This window comes from Tasmannia lanceolata, unplaced genomic scaffold, assembly GCF_043159265.1.
Source record: "Tasmannia lanceolata isolate RefF3 unplaced genomic scaffold, GAP_Taslan_0.1 ptg000012l, whole genome shotgun sequence".
NCBI lineage: Eukaryota > Viridiplantae > Streptophyta > Magnoliopsida > Canellales > Winteraceae > Tasmannia > Tasmannia lanceolata.
This window is the reverse complement of record NW_027518689.1, coordinates 53,493,197-53,515,223: the sequence shown is the minus strand read 5'-3', so window position 1 is coordinate 53,515,223 and position 22,027 is coordinate 53,493,197. Positions and strand designations below refer to the sequence as shown.

The window sequence follows — 22,027 nt, the reverse complement described above, 5'->3', positions numbered from 1 at the left end:
CACACTCCAATTTTAAAGGCTATATAAATATTTATAATGTTCATAACAATCACTCATACGAAAGGGGAAAGCCAATGGCATGAATGATTGGTATGCAACAATTATAAACCATTAATTTCATACCATTAAATTTAATGAAAAACCTTTCTCCCTCCCCATGGTTTCATCTAAACCCTAAGTATATAGGATTTAGTTACTCATGAAGAAAGTCAAAGAAACAAAAATAAAAAGTAGAAAGAAGAGAATTGCCAATAAGAACTTGAGAAGGAAAAAGAAAACAAATAGAACTCTTCTTTAATTGAAATTGAAAGCAAAAATATATCAAATTATAATTTAAAATAAAGAGCAAAATAAGAAAAACTTATTCTTTTTCTCCTTCAATAGTTGAATCATTATCCTCCTTCAAGCCTTTATCGGATTCCTCTCGTCGATACGAGTCCAACGGATCCGACCACGCGCGAATCGGAGCTAAAACGAAGAAGTTATGGTCCGTTGAAGTTTTAAAAAAAAATTAAAAAAACTGCTGAAGACGCGACGAGACGAGACGAGACTAAAAATTCAAGAAGATGGGAGAGAGTTCAAGAGAGATTGATATATAGATTTTAGTTGAGAAGGGTTGCTAAATTAAGTGATTGAAAAAGATGTAAGGTGGAAATTAAAAAGCTAATCTTAGGAAACAAATGAAAAGACAAGATTAAGGCATGAATGGGCTTTCTATATCTCTTCTAAAAAAACACATAGGTTGCTTTCCTTTTTTTTTTCCTTCCCAAAGGTTTGTCTAAAACCTTCTAATTATTTTGTCAAGCAACTTTATAAATGGTAGAAAAATAATGGAAAGTTTCCAAGTTGAGAAATATGTGCATAAAAGGACCAAACTGTCCCTATCTTTCGAATGAATTGCAACCATGCCATATACTTTCGCAAATGGCAAATCTACCCTTTGTAATGCACATAAACAACTAATAATTCTCATCTCCTCTCTTGATCATTTCAATCTCAACCATTGGAATTAAGATCCTTTCTCTTCACTTGTTTTTCATCATCCATCCTTGAAATTTCATCTTTCAAAGCAAAATAAGGGGGTGTGGCATTATCAATTTGATCCTACTAAAGCATCATGCCAATTCGGCCAACTAAGACATCTTGGAACTTTGGATTCTCATGGCAATTGGTCATTTCTTCACTATTTTCATATGTTAAGCTCAATTTCTTTCATAATTCCAATAAAAATCGTGAAACAACAAAAACAACAAAAATACCTTAGTAGCACCGCTTAAAACATAAAATATGCATGCATCCTACCACTACCATTCACACATAATGTGTTCATCAGGTTGCACCCTTGGGTTTACAAAATTCAATCAAGGGAAGATGATCATCCCAAGATCCTTTCCAATCCATAACACAAGCCCTGAGCATATCTTCTAAAATCTGAATAGTTCTTTCAAATTGTCCATCTGTCTGAGGATGAAAAGCAGTACTGAATTTAAGGGAAGATCCCATTGCTGAATGCAAACTATTCCAAAACTGAGATACAGAGCGGGTGTCCCTATCAGATACAATGACTTTAGGCACACTATGATACTTAACTATCTGATCAACATACAATTGGGGCAACCTTTCAGGTGCCAAGCCTGTTCTAATAGGTATGAAATGAGTTGTCTTTGTTAATCTATCCACAATTACCCACGCGGAGTCATTGCCTGAGGGAGTACGAGGTAGAGCCGACACAAAGTCCATCATAATCTCCTTCCACTTCCATTCTGGGATGAGAAGTGGTTGCAACGTTCCGGGTGGTCTCTAATGTTTTGCCTTAATCACCTGACATGTTAGGCACTGAGATACATGATGAGCTATTTCCCTCTTCATATTAGTCTACCATAAATTTCCTTTCAAATCCTTATACATTTTCGTACCTCCAGGGTGTACAGAATAACATGAACTATTTGCTTCCTTCAAAATTTCATTTTTCAAAGCAAAATCATTCGGAACAAAAATGTTGTTATCAAACATCAAGATACCTTCATTGTGAATTCAAAATTCAGATTCAGAACCTTCTTCTAACTTATTTCTGATTTTACAAAGTTCTAGGTCGGATTCCTGAGCTATTCTGATTCTTTCTTGCAATGTGGGTCGAACTTGGAGTACTGCCATCAGTACTCCAAAGTTGGGACCACAGATTTCTATTCCCACTCTTTGAAGGTCTTCCAAAATACGCTTCTGAGAAGTAATCAAGGTTGCGAAATTCACAGAGGACTTCCGACTTAGAGCATTAGCTACCACGTTAGCCTTTTCCAGGGTGATAGGTTATGGTTAAGTCGTAGTACTTCAATAGTTCTAATCAACGCCTCTGTCTCATATTCAATTCTTTCTGAGTAAAAATATACTTCAGAGGCTTATGATCAGTAAAGATTTCACAAGGTTCTCCGTACTGTGGGAACCGGTTTTTTCCCTTGTTGCGCAGGACGGCAAGGGATCAGCACAATCGGGTTTTAAATAGAGGGGGTGTTATTTGATCTGCGCTACTTGAGAACTCGGGATTGTAGTCCTAACTTCGTATGTTAGAGAAGCTCAGAGTCGCCACCTAGGTTAGGGCCTAGGACATGTGTCTATTCTTCCAAGGAAATGAGTAACGACTCGAATTTCGTTAGAAGAATAGTAATCAGGGGTTCCTTTGTTCTGGGCCTAGAACCTTATATTTTACTCTGTTTGCTTAAGGCACGGTCCTTACAGATATCCAGGTAAGGGTTGTGGTTACAATTGGGGAAGGTATTAAGCACCCCTCTCGTCCGGCTTAATCCGGTCTCTTAACTTAGATTGGCATTTTGGAAGGATTTAAAATAAAAGGATTTTATTTTATTTCCCTTATTAGATTATGCTTAATTCCGAATATAAATGGAGTGAATTTACAAAAGAAAACGAAAATAAGCGACAATTAACCTGATCGGTATTGTAAGTTGTTTATGGTTCCGAAAGGAACTCGCAACTACTCACGATCAGGTTAACTTAAATCAAATAGAAAATGACTGTACAAAAAGGAAAAGTAAAGCAAAGGGGTTTATATCGTAAGTTCAGGGGGCAATTTATGCGCCCGAGATCCTATGATGTAACCACCTCGTACTTTACTGTGCAGAAAGCTGTAAATTGCATAAAGTAAAGAGCAAGTCGGAGGGATTTACGCCACAAGGTATCGGCCGTATCGGAACGACTTTTGTGACATCTCAACCTCGTACCTTAATTGTGCAGAAAGCTGTAAAGTGTTATAGTTAGTAAAAGGCATAAAGAGGGGCTTGACACCACGAATGATGAAGCCCACCCTATAAGTTTCGTAAATACACAACTTTAAAGTAAAGGGATTAAATTTTTTTTAGGTTTGTATCGTAAGTTGCTTGCGGCAGAGCCTGATTTCTCAACTTACTTTACTACAAAAAAAAGTAACTGGATTACCCTTGTTTTATATTTGTATGGTAAGTTGCTTGCGGCAGAGCCTAATGTTGCAACTCACTTTACAACAGAAAAAGTGAATGGATTATCCTTGTTTTAGGTTTGTATCGTAAGTTGCTTACAGCAGAGCCTGATTTCGCAACTTATTGTACGACAGAAAAAGTGAATGGATTACCCTTGTTTTAGGTTTGTATCGTAAGTTGCTTGCAGCAGAGCCTGATTTTGCAACTTACTTTACAACCCCTCTTTGTAAACACATAACTGAAAAATAAATAAATTACATCTACGAGTGAAAATTGGGCAGCGTAACCGCGCCTGTTTGAGAAAAACCTCCGAGACTGCGGAGAAATCGGCGGCATAATGGCGTTGTGTTATCAAATCGCCTCAGAGTTTGTTGAGATTTCAGCAGAACATCGGCGCTACTATTGAAAAGTAGCTCGTAGTTCTGCGAAATTCAGCAGAACAACGACGCAAAAAGGAAAAGACGCTCTGAACCTTTGTAAATTTGGCGGAATGCCGACGTCCGAAAAGAGCTACCTAGTGTTTCTCTACTTTCTCTCTACTAAAGCAAGATAACTAGGGTTTTTTCTGATTTTCTGCAAGGGTTTAAGGCTTGAAAAAGGGAGAGTATACACCAGAGAGGGAGAGTGAGAGAGAGGGAGGAGAAGGAATGAATAAATCCCTTACCCCCTCTCCTCTATTTATAGTGGAGAGGGGGGGGGGGGGGTATTTCGGTTATTTGGGGGGTGACATCACCCCCAAAAAGGTGGGTGATGTCACTCCACACCCCCCTATTTCGTCCTCTCTTGGTTCGTCCCGTAGTGTTTTCGTGTTTTAACGGTACTTCGGTCGTCCATATCTCTTCCGATTGGACTCCGATTCGCACGTGGTAAAGTCCGTTGGATTCCTTGTCTTTAGGGTTTTCCAATGAACCAGAAATTGGGTGCTTTCGGGAAGTCGGGTGTCATTTGGATGCCAAAAGAGATTTTCAGACCCAAAGTTAACCTACCGATTGGGAATCTTGTGTGTAGACGGACTTATTAGTTTGTGCCGTAAATAGCGGGTGCTGAGTAGATAGGCTTCTGGTTTGATGAAAAAAAAATTTGCTGCGTCAAAACTGGCTTTCCGGTAATTCGGGAACGGCTTTTTCGTCCTGTAGTATTTTTGTCTTCGGTCGTCCACATCTCTTCCGATTGGATTCTGATTCGTACGAGGTCAGGTCCGTTGGATTCCTTTTCTCCAGGGCTTTCCAATGGACCAGAGATTGGACCCAAAATTGACCTACCGATTTAGAATGTCGTGTGCAGACGGGTTTACCGATGGATGCTGTAAATGGCGGGTGCCATGTGAACAGACTTTGGGTTCGTCGAAAAAAGTGGGTGCCATGTTATTACAAGCTTTCGGTGGTTGAAAACGGCTTTAGAAAATCGTTTGGTAGCCTAAAGAGAGATTGAGAGAAACACAACTGGTGCTCTGGAATTCGTCATAAGGTTCTTCCTCGCGTCACCTATCACTAATACTTCCTTAACAAAATTGGGTGTTTACAGATGCCCCTCTTTGGTAGAGAGTGCAAGTCACCTGAGTGACAAAGTAAGGAGACAGTAAAATTTGTGAACGGAGACTAATAATAAGCTTGCAAGATTCACATCTGATCCTCAGGTGTACAACCTTCACTGAGGAGTCTTGTTGTCAGGTCATTGAGTGGAAACCTCTCGCCGATGGGGTTTTGAAAAGATGACTGTTAGAACGAGCCCTGAGATGGACATCGTTACTAACAGCCGGGAGGGTCATCGGAAGTCAGATTTAGGACACCTGACTTGCGGAGGGACCTCTGGGTCAGGTTATGGACACCTGATTTGGGGAGGTACCTCTGGGGATGTCATTTTGACATCCAGTGCGGACACTGATGACAGGAATGCCAACTTGGCACCTGGCAAATGATATGACGGATGGTATGCATGATTTTTGGTATGATACTGTGCCTCGACAGTATACATGAGTTTGACGAGATACCGCGTACAAATACACTTGCTCGGGCTATGATTTGAAATTGCAGGATCACTGCATGGATTTGATTTATCTTGATTTGGAGGGTTAACACGGTGAAACGGACTTACTGTGGAGGACTAACGCGTCGTAACTGGTTCGCTCAGATTTAGATACCATGTGGAAATGGATTTACTTTGGTTTGAAAGGGTTATTAGAGCATTGACTTGGTTACGGATGAACTGAAAAGTTAAGAGTTGGCCTGGAGAGCAAGTGAGCCAGGGCTAATGGAAGTGACCAAGCGAGCGAGTGAGCTTGTGTCGATCAGGGATTAGTCTTACGAACGAATGAGCCAGGGTCACACCATCAATTAGGCGAACAAGTGAGACAGCGCCAACGGAATCAACCAAGGGAGCAAGTGAGCTTGTGTCGATCAGGGATTGGTCTGGCGATTGAACAAACTAAGGCCACACCATCGAGCAAGCGAGCGAGTGAGTCATGGCCAATGGAATCAACCAGGCAAGCGAATGAGCTTGTGTCGATCAGGGATTGGTCTGGCGAGTGAACGAGCCAAGGCCACACCATTGAGCAGGCAAGCGAGTGAGCCAGGGCCAATGGAATCGACCAGGCGAGGGGGTGAGCTTGTGTCAATCAGGGATTGGTCTAGCGAGCAAACGAGCCAATGCCACACCATCGACCAGACGAGCGAGTGAGCCAGGGCCAATGGAATCGACCAGGCGAGCGAGTGAGCTTGTGTCAATCAGGGATTGGTCTAGCGAGCGAACGAACTAAGGCCTCACCATCGACCAGGTGAGCGAGTGAGCTAAGGCCAATGGAATCGACCAAGTGAGCAAGTGAGCTTGTGTCGATCAAGGGTTGGGTACAAATTCCGTCAAGGATTTGGTTGTAAACTCCATTGGGGATTTTAGCTAGAGACTCTTAGAACGTATGCCTGTTGTTAAGGACTGGACGAATGACTCCCTGGGGATGATGCCTCATGGGGCTTTTGCTTGTTTTGAATGCCTGGTTTGGTGACAAACTCTGTTATGGACGCGGGTACAAACTCCGCTGGGGATTTGGTTCCAAACTCCGCTAGGGATTTGGGTACAAAGTCCGCTGGGGATTTGGTTACAAACGCCGCTGGGGATTTGGGTACAAAGTCCGCTCGAGATTTGGTTGCAAACGCATCTTGGGGGTTTGGGTACAAAGTCCGCTTGGGATTTGGTTGCAAATGCCGTTGGGGGTTTGGGTACAAAGTCCGCTGAGGATTTGGTTGCAAATGCTGCTGGGGGTTTTGGTACAAAGTCCGCTGAGGATTTGATTGCAAATGCCGCTGGGTATATCATGTTGGAGAATCTGGGAACATACATTCTTTTAAAAGACTAGGTTCGAACGACTCTCTGGGGATGTGAGGTTTGGTGATAATAGGACCTAGGACAATATGTTGTGTCAATCCTGGTGAGGAAGACCGTTCAAGCTATCGAAGCTAGTAAGGTTCCTAGGATGCCGTAAATTGGCTGAGAGTCAATCGGGATTGATTCTGATGATGGTGATCCTAACTATGTTGAGGGAACCGATGTTATACCGACTGCTTAGAGAATTGAATCTGAAGGGGATGTAAACACCCATCAATCAGAGTCAGAATCGGTCATCTTTGACCATGATTTGATGAATCCGTTCACAGATGGATCGCCCGAGCAAGGGTTCTCATTCAGGGAGCCCTTAACAAACGTTTGTTTATCTTGACTCTACTGGTGAGAAGGGCTTTGGTATTTGATCTTGCGAGAGATAAACCAGGGTTTCCCAATCTTTTGGATAAGTGTCACGATGACGAGGACTCTCATGAGTCTCTGAGTGACATTGGAGTGTAAACCGGGCTCTGTCAGAGAGGTTTCGGATGACAGACCATTGCTTTAGAATATTTCCAATGGGGAGTGAATACTGATACACTTAGCTGGGGAGAAATTTGGACGATTTCGTGCCCTGGATTAGATTTTGACATGATATGAGACTCCTTTCGAGTGAGTGGACTCTGCCACGGATGATGCAAGATATATTGGATTGTCTCCAAGGGTCATGGGATCCCGATGGAAAAGATTTTTGGGAGGCATTTGGTTGCCTTTAGCATGCTTTATACAGACCCTACGGGGAAAGATATACGAATTCTTGGTTATTCGGGAGCAAAAACAACTCAACTCTGCTGGGAGGATACTGAATAAATGTGCTTGGAAGACTCAGAGTGCCCAAAGAGTTGATTGATCTATCGCTGAAAGATTCTTGGAATTCACAGATGAAACATCAATGAAAGGAGCTGAAAATGGCGGGAGTTCCAGGAGTCCTTGATTTGATAATGAACTTGCTAGAGCACCACCATGGAGAGAGGCCAGCTGAGGGATTTCGAGAGTCAAGGAAGTCTTTGGTTTCCAAGCTGAGAGTAAACCTGTCGTTCGCCTCAAATGTAGTCCAGGATCTTCAAGAGCATGGTTTGACAGACCCTACTGATGAACAATGATTTTTTATTCCCCCAGTTGGAGATGAGATGTATTTTATCTTTTGGATTGATCAGACATACATTTGATATATGGATCAGCTTTGACTTGTTTACTTTTATCTGCAATTTGTTTGTGTTGTTTCTATTGAAATAAAGAGTATTTTTGTATAAATAGACACCTGTTCTAGATGGGTATTTGTACAAAAATGCCCCTAGTATAGTTCTTTAAACAACTTGGATTTTTGAGCATTTTATATTATTAGCAAAGGATAATCTTGATTTTCTGCAAAATGCCCCTGGCATGATTTTACTAACGATTTGATCATGCATTTTGTGTTATTAGTCATATTTCTATGACTAATAATACAAAATGTCTCTAGTGTATTTATTCCCATAGACAAGAGAAAACTAATACAAGGTAAGAAATAAGGATAGCAATTTTGATGTAATGAAAAAAAGGTTCTTTCTGAGCACTCGTGATCACGAGGTTATATCTTTCTAAACATTCTTTTTTTGTACACAGAGTACCAAACTAGATCTTGACCTTCTGAGACCTGTACTTGGAGTACTGGGCTTGACCTTCTGAGATAGGAGAAATCCCTGTGTTTTCCTTCAACGTATGATTACCTTTGCTGGGCAACTGACTCAGCTGAGGTAAAGGAACTTCTCTTTTCTGGATTCCCATGTAGGGAGGAAAGGAGGGAGACTCGATTACTGAAACAAATACTATTGATTTATTTAGGTAAGTCGAACCCTAGATAGATGAGTTTGAATGTTCTTACGCATAGGCAGTGTTCCCTGCCTCTGGTTTTCAATCATGGTCCAAAGACCCTTTAGATTGTTTGAAGTATTAACTCATCTTGTTTTGGACCAAAGAACTCTTCATCTGTTCTTTTCGAAGGTATGCTTTGCCAACAATTAAGTTGTCATTTGCGAATTTTCAACTTAACAGACCGTTTGCACCTTTATTTTTGCTAGAAACATGTTTTCGTTTTGTTTCTACAGGTGAGATGATCCTAATTTTTGCCTAAGCCGCCTTTTCAGGTTTTCGACTTAGCGGATCTTCAGATCTTCTTGTTCTGGACATTGGGAAGACTTGTGGGGATCATGAAAAATGTTTGTTGGTTTCACCAACTGTGACCGAGCCTGAAATGATCAGGCTGCCTACGTACCCCAAAGAAGGATTGGGATCAGGTCCGCGTAGTTTGAGGCTTTTCTATGGACAAAATGATCAAAGGGGGATGATTTATGTTGGCTTTGCCAAAAACGGTGACAAACCCGAGTTTTTGTAGTTCAAGGCTTTTCTGTGGGAAAAATGATCAAAGGGGGATGATTTATGTTGGCTTTGCCAAAAACGGTGACAAACCCGAGTTTTTGCCAGGCTGCCTACGTACCCCAAAGGGGTTGGGATCAGATTCGTGTAGTTCGTAGTTTGAAGGCAACTTCAAAGTGGTTTCAAATTTTTGTAGCTGAGTCATTTTAGGCTCTGATAAATACATGGAGGCTTTTGATATCTTTTGATTTGATTGAGGTTAGTAAGTTGAAATTTCTATCTCCATTTTGGTCAAGAATTCTAACGGCTTTTCCGGACAGGATTTTATCAACGATGAAGGGGTCAGACCAGTTTAGTCTAAACTTTTTCCCTATGATTGAAGACATGAGTTCGGTATTATCTAAGCACCATATTCCCCTCTCTGGAAGTTCACGGCTCAATTCTGTATCTTCAGTAGGTGTATCAGGTAATTGTTTTTGCGACAACTTTGTCTTTGACAAACTTTTAGAGTAGTGTCCATGATGCTGAATTTTGACGAATAGTTGTGAGGCGACAGCTGGTGACAACATTAGGGGAGATGACAAACAACCCTTGATCTTTCGAAGGATTCTTGATATTCAGTGTTCCACTGTTTTGATAGTCGTCCTTTGGACAGGCTTTGTTGAGATTCCTGAAGTTGATATAACATCGAACATTTTCATTTTTCTTGGGTACTGGAACAATGTCTGCTAAACACTCAGGATACCTGAACACTTTTTAGAAATCTTGCTTTTAGCTTCTTGATCTTTGATCTTCGAGAAACCATTTTGGTTTCATTCTTCTGAGCTTTTGCTTCTTTGTCTTGGCTTCTAGTAAGAGAGGGATATGGTGCTGGATAATTTCTTTACTTAATCCTTGCATATCTTCGTAAGACTAGACGAAGTCTTCTTTGAATTCTTTTAACAATTTGGTTAATTCTGCACGTTGTTCAGGGGATAAGGTTTGCCAATCTTAATCCCCTGAAGGAGGGATTCAGTGCTTATGTTAATAATTTCAAACTCATCTTTTAAAGGTTTTGCTCGACGCTCCTCCTCTTGCTTGGTTAATTACTTAACCTTGAGGATTGTTTCATCTGCATCCTCGTTTGAGGAGGGTTGTTCATTATATTTTAAAGCATTTACTTCATAATAATCGAGAGATAAAAGCGAGTACAAAGAAAGTTCTTTTATTGATCTGCAAAACGAGATACATCAGAAGAAGAACTAACTGACGCGCCCTTGTCGGGCTCTTTCACATTTGATATTTTTTTCAAAAGATGAGTCAGAATCAGACAAGGAGTCTGACTCAGAATACAAGAAGTCTGTATCCGGAGGAGTAAGGAGTGGGATAAAAGTATCCAACCAGTTTCAGAATTGTGCCTTGCCAGCATCAGTAATCATACCCTGAGGAAAAAGTGTGAATGCCTCTGCTTTCCCGCTTGGAGCTACGACCCTTAGAGGGCAACATTCGCCCCTGATGGGATGATGAAGTGGTTCTTCTCGAGAAGGTCTTGGATAGCATGTTTCAAGGCGGGACATTTATGAATTTGGTGTCCCTTGCCTTGATGGTATTCACAGTACTCTCTGCTATTCCAACTCCTTGGCAGAGGGTTAAGAGGCAGACGGAGTGCAAGCAAGAACAACTTCTTTTCCTGGAGAAGTACCCTCATGACGGTAGAAGGATTGGCAGGCAATGGAGAAAATTCCGTTGGAGATTTTTTTATGAAGGTAAGCCCTTGGGGTGCATTGTTGTGTTGCCAGATAACCGGTGTTTCACAAGCTTCTGTGATTTCCTTTACCGTGATAACTTCTGTGAGTGCAAGGGTGTAAGCCCAAGGGTCCATCCTCCTATCTTGTTTTGATGATTCTCAAACTAAATTAATTATGTTTTTGGATACTAATCAATTTACCATGAAGTGTTGTGATAAGACAAGTTAATCATTGAAGGAACCAACACACCACATGGTGTAGACACCCCATTTTGACCACACCCAAGTTTGCGTCGCTTGTGCAAAGCCTCGTCAAATCGGTGAGTTGGGAGTCCCAAATTGAACCCTGAAGTAGCTTAAGGTCCCACCAGGGCCCCTGTAAAGTTTCAACAAAATCTGCCGAGAAATGGCAAATAGGGCGAGCCAGGAAAGAGGTGTGGTATGAATGTATAAGGGGGGTGAGTTATCTGCAGAGGGGGGTATCCAGGTGAGAAGGGGGGTGAGATATCCTACGATGAGCGCACCCAAGTCGAATAAGACAAAATTGGCGGGCGCGCCTCATAAATTTCCGCGCACCCATCAATTTGCGGTAGTGCCAATATCCCGGCCTCTGTTTATATATATAAAAAAAATTAAAGAAAAAAGAAAAAACTGTTCATTTTCTCGTGAAAATTAGAGAGAGAGAGAGAGAGAGAGAAATTTAGAGAGGGAAAGTAAATCTCGCCAATCTTCATCTTCTCCGACGGATTTCCGGAGCTCCGACCACCAATTTTTGAGAGCTCATCCACCTGTGCTTCCTTCTTTCATCACCGATCACACCACCTCTTCTTCTACTCCAATCTCTAAACCCTAGCTCCATATCCTTGCCTTAAATCCTAGATCTGAAACTTTGTCTCTATTAAATCTTAGATCTATGTTGATTTCAATCCTATTCTCCATCTCCCTTAGTGCTAGATCTGCAATTTCCCCCAGATCTACACCATAGCTTCATTTTTATCATTTAAAATCCCTAAATAGAAACCGCAACCCTTGGAATTCATCTTTTCCGGTGGGTTTCTACTGGAATCTGGTTAGAATCCGGCTAGCATCTCATTTTTTAATCGGTTGTGGTTAAGAAAGAGGATTTTCATTTCTTTAATCATATCAGCCGGGCTCGGTGGAGTTGTCGCAGATCCGGTGGAATTATTTCAGATCCGGCAGATTTCATCAGATCTGTGTCTATAAATCTCAGTACCGAGGGAGAAGAGCATGGATCTAAGCATAATATAGAGGAAGAAAAGAAGGATCAGAGCAGATTCAAGGTATCTCGATACTTTGATTTGATTTTTCAGGTATGATTTTGTTTATTACGTTGTGTTCAAGTTACTATGATGAAATGATGATTCAAGCTTAGATTTAGGTTTTCCTTTTAGGAATTATTAATGGATTGTATTTTATTTATTTTTGCTTAATGGATTTCTCTATGCTTGCTTTGATTTGAATGAAATTTGAGAATTCTAATTTCATCCCATCGCTAATTTTTTTTTAGTCTGAGTGTTGTGCTAGAATTCAAGATCTGCGTGTTCTACCCATTTTAGTTGTTTGGTGTACGTTCTTATTGATCTAATATGGGGTTTTTAAAAAAAGAATAAAGCCAGAGGTCTTCAATCTGGTTGTGATTCCCAAGCTTGAGTATTCCAAAGTTCAAGTTTCTGTAATATATTCTATGATCTGATTGTTTAGATATGCTTATATAAGGATATTAAGGTCATAATGCTTCTGTAATATCTCCTACGGTTTGATTATTTTGATAATGTTCTGTTACTGTATCTTTGGGTTAGGTGGACAGATGTGTTCACATCAGTTTTGATGTTTCTTTATATATGGATGTGGCTGTGAGTGTTTATGATGTGTGTTTATGGGAGAAGGATTTCTTTCTCGCAGTAAGCATGATTTTGAGTGGCTTCAGATATTTATAAAAATCACTAGATATATGACTGTGAATGTAATGTGTAAGTGAAAGAGTATATGTGAGCATGTGTGTCCATGTGTGAGGAAAAATTTCTGTGGGACTAAAACAGGGACGCCCCCTTTCTTTTTTTCTTTTTTTCTGCCATTTGTTCCTTCATTGGAAATTTTGGTTATGATTTGTCATTTTCAAATGATCGTGACTTACCCATTTCATATTCATAGCAGAACTAAGACATTTTCTCTTGTTTTGCCTATACAATGCATAACCATGAGCATTTGAGACTCTGTTGTTATTTGTTCATCTATTAACTCTCAGGCTATATCTGTTATGGCGCGTAATCTCTAATTCTGATTTTGTTGAGTCTAAAATATATGGTTTCTATCCTGCAGATTTATGCGCTCAATAGCTATAAATTTTGTTAAGCTGAGAGCCTAGTTGTTGCTTTATAGGTATATACACTCAGCAGTTGTGAAGCATGGTCTTGAATTTTGATTTTCATTGAAGTTCTAACTTGTGATAGGTCTGTTTGGATCATGTGCGTTTAAAGGGCCCTGTGACAGCAGAGAACATGTGCTGTCTCTTTTAAATATTCTGAACTTTCATTTCATTATCCAAGAGGATTCTCAGTTACCCGTTGGGCTTATCCTTGACTCTTTCATTGCGCATTTTGGGGTAGTGGACCTTTAGATATTGTCACATTTTTTGTTCAAGGTATTAGTAAAGATGTATTTTGGGACCTGTAGCAATTCCATATAGAAAGGTTTTCCAAGGTTATTTCATCTGTTATTTTCCTAATTGTATGTGCATGGCCTTAGTCACTTTGTGATCGCATCCACTTGTGACTTTCAGATAGGTTGTCCATTTGTTCTCGGGAATTATTCCTTTAAGTAGAGGGCAACCTTCGTTAGAGTCCAGCTTTATACCTGACTCCATTGTTGTCTGGAATTCTTTGATTGAAATTAGAACTTTCAAATTCCAGGCAACAATGGAGTCTTTGATTGAAATTAGAACTTTCAAATTCCAATTTTCGCTCAAAAGGTCAATGATCCGTTTTTCTTGCTGCAATCAATTCCTTTGGGCATAGTGTGTTTTCTAAGGAAATTATAATTGATCATGATATGATAGTGTTATTTGAAAATTTAAATGCATAAAAATGTAAGCCGGGTTGTTGGGAACTGTATTTGTTTATTAAGTTGGATCATGGGGTATTAGAGATTTTGATATACCAATGTGATTTTATTTACAACATCACTTGTCAAAATAAAAGACATCAATATAAAGATATGTTACCATGATTGTAATCCATATTGCTTAACTTCAGTTTAGCAGGCGATGAAGGCGTTAGCCCAAGCCTATCTCAGGGGACTTGCTTAGTCCAAGTAGGGTTCCCCTCTCTATTTAGTAGACTTCTTTAGTCTTTTAGAAGGCGTTAGATGGTTGTTTCTCTTCCTCATTTAGGAGACCATTGTGGTCTTATTATCGAGTTCCATTCTAGGAGACACGCTTTGTCTCGTTAAGCGGCTCTCCTCTGGGAGAGAGCCTCGTTGTTTAAGGCCTACCCTCGGGGAGGTTGCTTTGATCTTAATAGATAGTTAACCCATAGGAGACACACACTGTCTCATTAAAATTTAGTTACATCTTTGAGGAGACAAGCTCTGTCTCGCTGGAAGGTCGTACTTTCTTAAGGGGACAGGCTTTGTCTCGATAGTGAGTTACTCTTTTAGGAGGCTTATTCAGCCTCATGTTAAATGTCCCTCTTCTTTTGGAGCGAGTCTTTAATTTGTTTGTCCTTTTGGTGGCTTTATTAGAGAGTCTTTGACTCATTTGTTTCTTTCGGTAGTATTATTAGACAGCCTATGTCTCAGTTGTACTCCTTCCTTGGTATTATCTGTTAAGAGTTTCTCCTTAGTGTTGTCGTCGTTCTTCTTTGTTAGAGACTAGCATAGTCTCATTAGAGCTTTTCTTATTTGTGATCTTTGATCATTCCCTCGTCTTTGGCGTTAGTTTACCTGGTTTAGGGGTTTTCCCTGTTAGCCCTAAGGTTTGGCCCTAGAGTTTTGCTTTGTATATTCCCTTAGGTCTTTGACCGAAAGGGTGAAAACTCTTTAAACTTCAAAAAACATTGGAAAAGTTTTAAAATCCAAAAACATTGAATATTTTAAAACTTAAAAACATTATAAATTTAAAACATCAAAAATATTTGAAAAACCTTAAAGAAGCCTAAAGTGTTGAGTGTTTTAGAATTAGCAATTAGGAGAGTTCGATTCGAACTACGTTGGCTTGATCCTCTTCCATGAGGTACGTAGTGCAGCTTGGGATCCATATCCCAAGTCCAGCCTAACCTTGTAAATAAACTTTGAAGATCTTTCAAAAACCTTTAAAACCTTGTTTTCAAAAGATCTTCTTCTAGAGTTAGGAGTTTCTCCTAGATAGAGAGTTTTAGAGTTAGGAGTTTCTTCTGGATAGGTTATTTGATTGTTTGTTTGTTATGTGCTTGTTTTAGAGTTAGGGGTCTGTCCTAGATTTATAGGAACGCCTCCGTCCGGTCAGTCGGTGATCCACATCGCCGATTGATGACTAGAATAGGATGCGCTAGTCCGCCCTTTGTTTTTCTTAGGAAACACAGCCTATTTACACATAGGTCGTAGGAACCACCTGCATTAGCTTAGGGCTAATCTGCATTTAGTTAGGGCATATAGGGTGTCTTAAAATCCATAATTCACTGGAATTAAATAATCGTACAAGAAACTTTAATAACTGGTCCGGTCTTTTAGATCGAGTCTAGGATAAAGGTCTAGGTGTCTTAGGCATCATAGCTTAGAATAGGCGCGAAGAACTACGTGACTCTGATTCTTGTGGAGGTGGGGATACGTAGGCTTCTTTGGATGAACATCAGACCATCCGAAGACTCGGGTCAAATCGTTTAGAGTCTTAGGATTTGTTGTTTTGTTTTTGTATGTTTTTCTTACTTTCTTATACTGACCCTATACCTTTAGTTGTAGCATGCATGTGTTTGCACATCAGAACTTAGACACCAGTTAGGCATGTCACTCACAGCCTAGTTGTCATTAGGTGACACATCTTTTATCTTACTTTATGTGTGCTTATTATTTCATCCCCGAGTCATGCATGATTAGGTAGACGTTCACTCGGGGATATTTTGTTCCCATTTCACATGACTTTACCCAAAATTCTTTGGAATTAATAAATAAATGGCATAAGAGACCAAGTGTTTGCACTCGGACGAATTCGGGGTGCTCTTCAGACCTTCTCCATTCGTAATCAGGCACGGACCTTTTGTATCTCTGGTTATCCATTGCAGACAGAGCATTTGTTTTGGTTCCATGGCGTATCCATGGATGGCGACTCTGAGTTATTTTCAGGTATATCTCGGTTCCGAGCCTTGGCTCCAGATCAAAATGTATCTCATTCATTTTATATCGACACTCGTGCTATGCTATGAGGGTGGCAACCGTTTCGAGAGTTCCTTGGTAGAGCTCTCCTTCACACGTGGACGATCCATAGGGTGTTAGGGACTCGTTTCTTCACGTATCTCGGATCGGGGTCCACATGCTGGCGACTCTACTGGGGAGTTCTTGAAGCATTGCCTAACTCTATAAAAATGCCATTTTTACTAACTTTGGAGAAATTTGAGCTAAAATCATTTTAAATGGGAATTCTATCGTTAGAATCGAGGGGCACCAGATAGGTGCACAATTAAAACAAGGGATTCACACACTGCACATCATATGTTATCTTATTGTTTATTCTTTACTTTTTTTTAATTGTTTTTCATTATTCTTGGCTCTACGAAGATAGATACAGTACGTACCAGACTGGGAGGTCATTACCCTGACGGAACTGCTGGATCTATTTTCAAGCTATGCGCCGGTGCTGCAGCCGTAGACATTGGGCGTACTTTTGTCTACAGCAGCCGATGAGCAATGAGGCATACTATGTATAACATAGGGCATACTTGTGTTATACACATTAAGTATGGTTCTTACGCATAGTACCCGATAGATTGAGTCCGGAGCCGTACTTTGTTTTATATATATTGTGTATATACCTACTGACTTAGTGAAATCCAACTAGGAAGTACCCGTGTTTATATAAGTATATTGCATTCATATAAGGACGAACGTGTGTTGCTTACACATGTAAAGCTTAGAGTTAGGAGCTTTGTCCCATTTGTAGACTAGCGTAGCTCATTTTATATGGCTACAACATGGTCCTAACACACTCATCAGTCTGTCTTGAGTCGAGATTTTCTTGACTCAGCTAGATTAGATTAGGGCTGGTGCCCCTGGTTAAGATTTGTGTGTATATATATATATATATATATACCTATATATACTGATTATATATATTAGGGTTCTCCTCTTAGCTAAGAGTTCCTTATTCTTTTCAATCAGTTGTATTCGTTCGTTATTCAGATCTAGATCTAGTCAGTGGCTTTTGATTGCCATTACCTTGGCCATGTTTAGTCCTTGATCTGTTAATTATAGGATTTGACCCGTTGTTGTATGTTCTCAACTTTAGTCAGTCCTTCAGTTGATCACCTTTCTCTGGTAACCATTATTCGTATACCTTTGATTGAACTATGGGGGATCCCTTGTATAGCTGTTATGCTACCAGATTTTATCCAAAATATTTTTGAGCATGACCGCTATTTCTTAGAGTTAGGAGAACCATGAGTTTACCTTACCTTGACTTTCTTGTTTAGCCGTTATGCTGCCGAATTTTTCGCAACACATTTTGAGCATAACTGCTATTCTTTAAAGTCAGTTTACTTAGTTTGGACCTTGACTTCCTCGTATAGCCGTTATGCTGCTGGATTTTATCCAAAACATGTTGAGTATGATTGCTATCTTTTGGGGTCAGTTTACCTTATCTTGATCCCCATGTATAGCTTCGATTAATTTAGGACCCACTTTTAGTGAGAGCTTCTGATTTGATCAGTTGTATTTGTATACTTTTAGTTTCACTAGGATAGTGGCCTGTACTTATCTTTCTCGTGGTCACAATTTATTTGTTACCCTGTGATTATGTATTCACCTTTTTGTTGTATCATAAATTCATCTTATGTATACATCGCTTAATAGGATTAGATCCTTACCTGTTTTGTCTTGAGATCTGGCTGATAGCTCATTTGCTGTCCCTATGACCATGGTCTATCATTTTGATCATCTTGATCGCACAGTTGATGATATTCATCGCCAGATTTAGATCCGGTTTGCGACCTACTTTTGTCATTTTATGGCCGTGGTCTATTGCCTGATCTCTTGATTATCTCTCATCTCTGATGAGAAATTCAATGTCCTAGATTGTATCCTTCCCGTATATTTGATTGTCAAGTTTATTCTTATTATTTACTTAAAGTTATCTTCCTTCCTGATGGCGCCTGAATCCATGTCGGTGATCGCGCGGTCGGTAGAGGGCCTCCTCGGGGTCTGCAATCACAAACAAAGGGGGTCAGGGGGTCTGGGGTGGGTCCCGGACGACCACTTCGACACCCAAGTCAGATCCTTCGACCAATCAATATAAAGGACAGCTAGAAGGGGAAGGGGTTTTGATCAGGGTTACCAGGGCCAACGCGTAGGCTCCTTTCTGGGTGTGTGAATGAGTAGGTCGGAGGGGACTAGCAGGCAGAGTAGGACTGCGTTCCTAGTCTCCTCTGTTGTTGCCTCGCCTCTTTTTCCGGTTGCTTTTTGTGAAGCTGAGAATGGGGGAAGTCCTTTCCAAAAATGTGGATCTTTTCTCTTCTTCCTTTCCCTCCCTTTTAAAGGGAGGCGCGCGGCCCCTTTCATCATTATGGAGAGAAAGCCTTCCTTTGCAGGATTGGGTTGTCCCCTGCCTTGCCGGCACGTGTGGCTTCGCCGGCCATTTCCTTCCATAATTTGTGATGATGAGGCCTGGACGGTGACACGTGTCATGTTTGCATGGTCTTTATCATTTTCCAACGTCTTTCTTCATGATGGCTAGGTTCTCCTTGCGCATGGACGATACGTGGCGATATCTGAGAACGACGCAATATTTGTGTCCCATCATAACTCCCCCTTACTCCTTTGGTCCATTGAATGGGCCAAGGGAGTAACGTCTCGAGCGACGTCATGATGAGGGCATTTATGAGGACTTCGGGGTACGAGGAGGCGTGCCGTTTTATCCGGCGGCCGTCCCCGGGAAGCGGTAGCGTCGTTGTTTGGGTTGCCTTGTTTCGAGGCACCAGGATTCCTTTCTTGAGTTTTAAAAGGGGAATTACCCTGGCGCTTTGTCGTAGGTGTCCTTTCGTGCCTTCTTCAACAACATATCTGGTTTTCCTTCGCGAGTTAGGGGCAAGGCCCGTATTTTCCAGGATTCGTCGAGTGACCCCGACTTGTCTTCCGATCCGGAGGAGGATCTTGCTGCGCGTCGAAAGAAGGCTAGGAGGAACCCGGGTTCTTCCTCCGGCTTCCCCCTGCTTCGCCTTTCCTCCTTGCCTAGGGAAGACAAATCGTCTCGATCCCGTGTCGCCAGGGAGTGGTCTTTTTTCTCCGGAGCCTATCACCAGGGAACGGCATTGCGTGGCCATATTTTGAAGATGGGCAAGGAGATCGAGGACTTCAAGCGGGAGAACGAGGCTTTACAGAAAAAGGTTCACTTTCTCAACTAGCAGCTGTTTGAATACGAGGTGGACCCCCTACTGGAGAGCTCCTGGGAAGAGGAGGGGAACCCTTCGGGAGAGGAGTCTTCCTCTGATTAGTCTCTGGATTTTCCTATCTTTCTGCGTGCCTTTCCCTTTTCCTGTCAGGGATTTTGGGGCATGTGTGCCCTGCGCTTTGTTTTTACTCCCCCCCCCTTTTGTAGGCCCGTGGGCCAGAAGGAAGTAGTTTATGAATGGCTCTTTTTCGGTTTTTTTTTCTTTATGACTTGTATCTTGTGTTTGCTTTCCTTTTGCATGTTTGCCTTCCCGCGCAACCCGAGCCTTTTCCGCTGTGCTTGATATTTTTTTTTGTTTGGTGGTATTTCCGTATGCTGTATTTTCCATCTTGTGGATTCGTATGCCGGGCCCTTGCCGAGGGTCTCGAACCCTTGTCGAGGGTCCCGACCCTTTGCCATCGTACGTGGCCTTTTTCATCTTGTGGATTTGTATGCCGGGCCCTTGTGAAGGGTTCCGAGCCTTTTTTCCATCGTACGTGGCCTTTTCCATCTTGTGGATTTGTATGCCAGGCCCTTGTGAGGGGTTCCGAGCATTTTGCCATCGTACGTGGCCTTTTCCATCTTGTGGATTTGTATGCCGGGCCCTTGTGAGGCGTTCCGAGCATTTTGCCACCGTACGTGAGGAGGATTTAGGGATGGCTTGCTGGGGAGGTCACTTAGCGGTGGGGGTAGCGATGTCTTTTCAGTATGGCGCTTCGACTTTTGGCGGTTCCCTTGAGTTTCCCAATCGGCGCCACATGTGCGCGTCCCATCGGATTAGAAAGGAAGGGAGATCAATCGACACGTGTCGAAACCCTAGCCATTTTTAAAGCCTTTTTGGGGATTTCATTCTTTATCTTATTTCTTCGTCTTCCTCGGGTGAAACGGGTTTTCTTCCGCGGCAGTTTTTCTACGTATTGCTCTTCACCAACCTTTTTCCGGTGAGTCCTGTGTCTTTTATTTCATCCGACATTTGATAGTTTACGATGTCTGTCGCGACTGTTCCTCAGAGTCCCTCTTCTGAGTCGGTAGAAGTAGTAGAAAGGGTTCTTCCAAGAAAAAGGAGGCGGTTGTTTGTGGAGGGAGGGGGCGGCGACTCTCGAGACGTACAGCAGCCTACGGAGTTGAAAGATAGCTCCGGGGCTTCTGGGTCATCGGTGGAGGCCGATCCTCTGGAGTCTCCTGCTCGAGTTTCTTCTGCTCGTGAGGCGGAGATTAGGGACATCCGGTCTGGTGCCGCTATTCGTCCCGGTCGGGTGACGTGTTTCAGGAACACCTTGGGAGAAGGGGCGGCGGAGAAGGTCAGGAGGGAGTTTCACATTCCCGATGGTTACGGGATTAGGGTTCCATCCTTTGTAGAGGGGATGTGTGAAGGTACCACGGGGGAGGAGGTAGCTTTCTACGTGGAGGCTTTTCGGGCGGGGGTTAGGTTCCCGCTCTTGGGCATTATAGTAGAGGCCCTTGAGTTTTACCGGGTGGCCCCTTCCCAACTGGCGCCTAATAGTTGGCGCACTCTCCTGGCCTTTGTAGCCAAGGCCGGTCTTCACAAAGTTCAGCCTACCCTTCTGCTGTTCCGGGCCTGCGTTACCCTTAGCCCGTTGGTGAAGGGGGAGGACAGCTGGTTATATCTGACCCAGCGTCCTCAGGTGAAAATTGCGGTGAACTTGCCTTCTTCCATCAAAAAGTGGAAGGAGGAGTATGTGTTCATCACTCCTCCACCGGACGTTGGCTGGGACTTTCCTCGCTCTTGGAGACACTCCGTTGAGTGGCGAAGGAAGTCCCTCCCCGACGAGTCTTATTACAGCAAGTTTGACTTGGGGAAGCTCGCCTCTGGGAAGGCTATTGACGTTTCTGAGTTCAGATGGGAGAGGGGCCTGAAGAGGCTCGGTTTGCTGAGAGCTGTGGAGGGGAGGGCCCGCTGTATGGGCGAGAGAACGGGGGAGAGTTCCGCCAGCTATCGTGGTGAGCCCCCCCTTTTTTGTCATCATGTGCCTTCAGCAGTTTTTTTTTTCTTTTTTTTTTGTTGTTGTTTTCCTTTGTTCTGAGCGGTTGTTGTTCTCCTGTTTTTGGCAGGAGGTATGTCTTCTTCCGGTGACGCTGGTAAGGGGAAGGGGGTTGCGGCGGCGACGAAGGGTCTGGCGAGCCGCAAGAAGATCCCTTCTGATTTTATGGTCGCGGCCAGGCTGGGTCGGTCGCAGACGAGGCTTCCGGCATCTGTGCCTTCCAGCCCCTCTGGTCGTGCGGTCGGAGAAAAGGGGGCGGCTAGGTCTTCTCCTCCGCAGTCGGAGCCTTCCGCCAAGAGGGCTGTCCCTTGTGGCGTTCGACAGGGGGAAGCTGGTCGTGCGGCGCATCCTCCTGCCTTTTTGGAGGACGCGCCAAGCCGGATGGAGGGGGCGGTGATGACCAAGCTTCTTCTGGAGCAGGTGGAGCTTCCGTCGCAGTGCTTCCAGGTGCGAGGAGAGCTGTTTACACCTGACT

The 22,027-nt window shown here is 42.4% G+C and overlaps 1 long non-coding RNA gene across 2 annotated transcripts in view; it reads right to left on the bottom strand.

The window, feature by feature from the left end:
* LOC143887457 (uncharacterized) overlaps positions 1-22,027 on the bottom strand; it is a 97,477-nt gene that overhangs the window by 13,505 nt on the left and 61,945 nt on the right. The gene's annotated exons all lie outside the window — the stretch shown is intronic.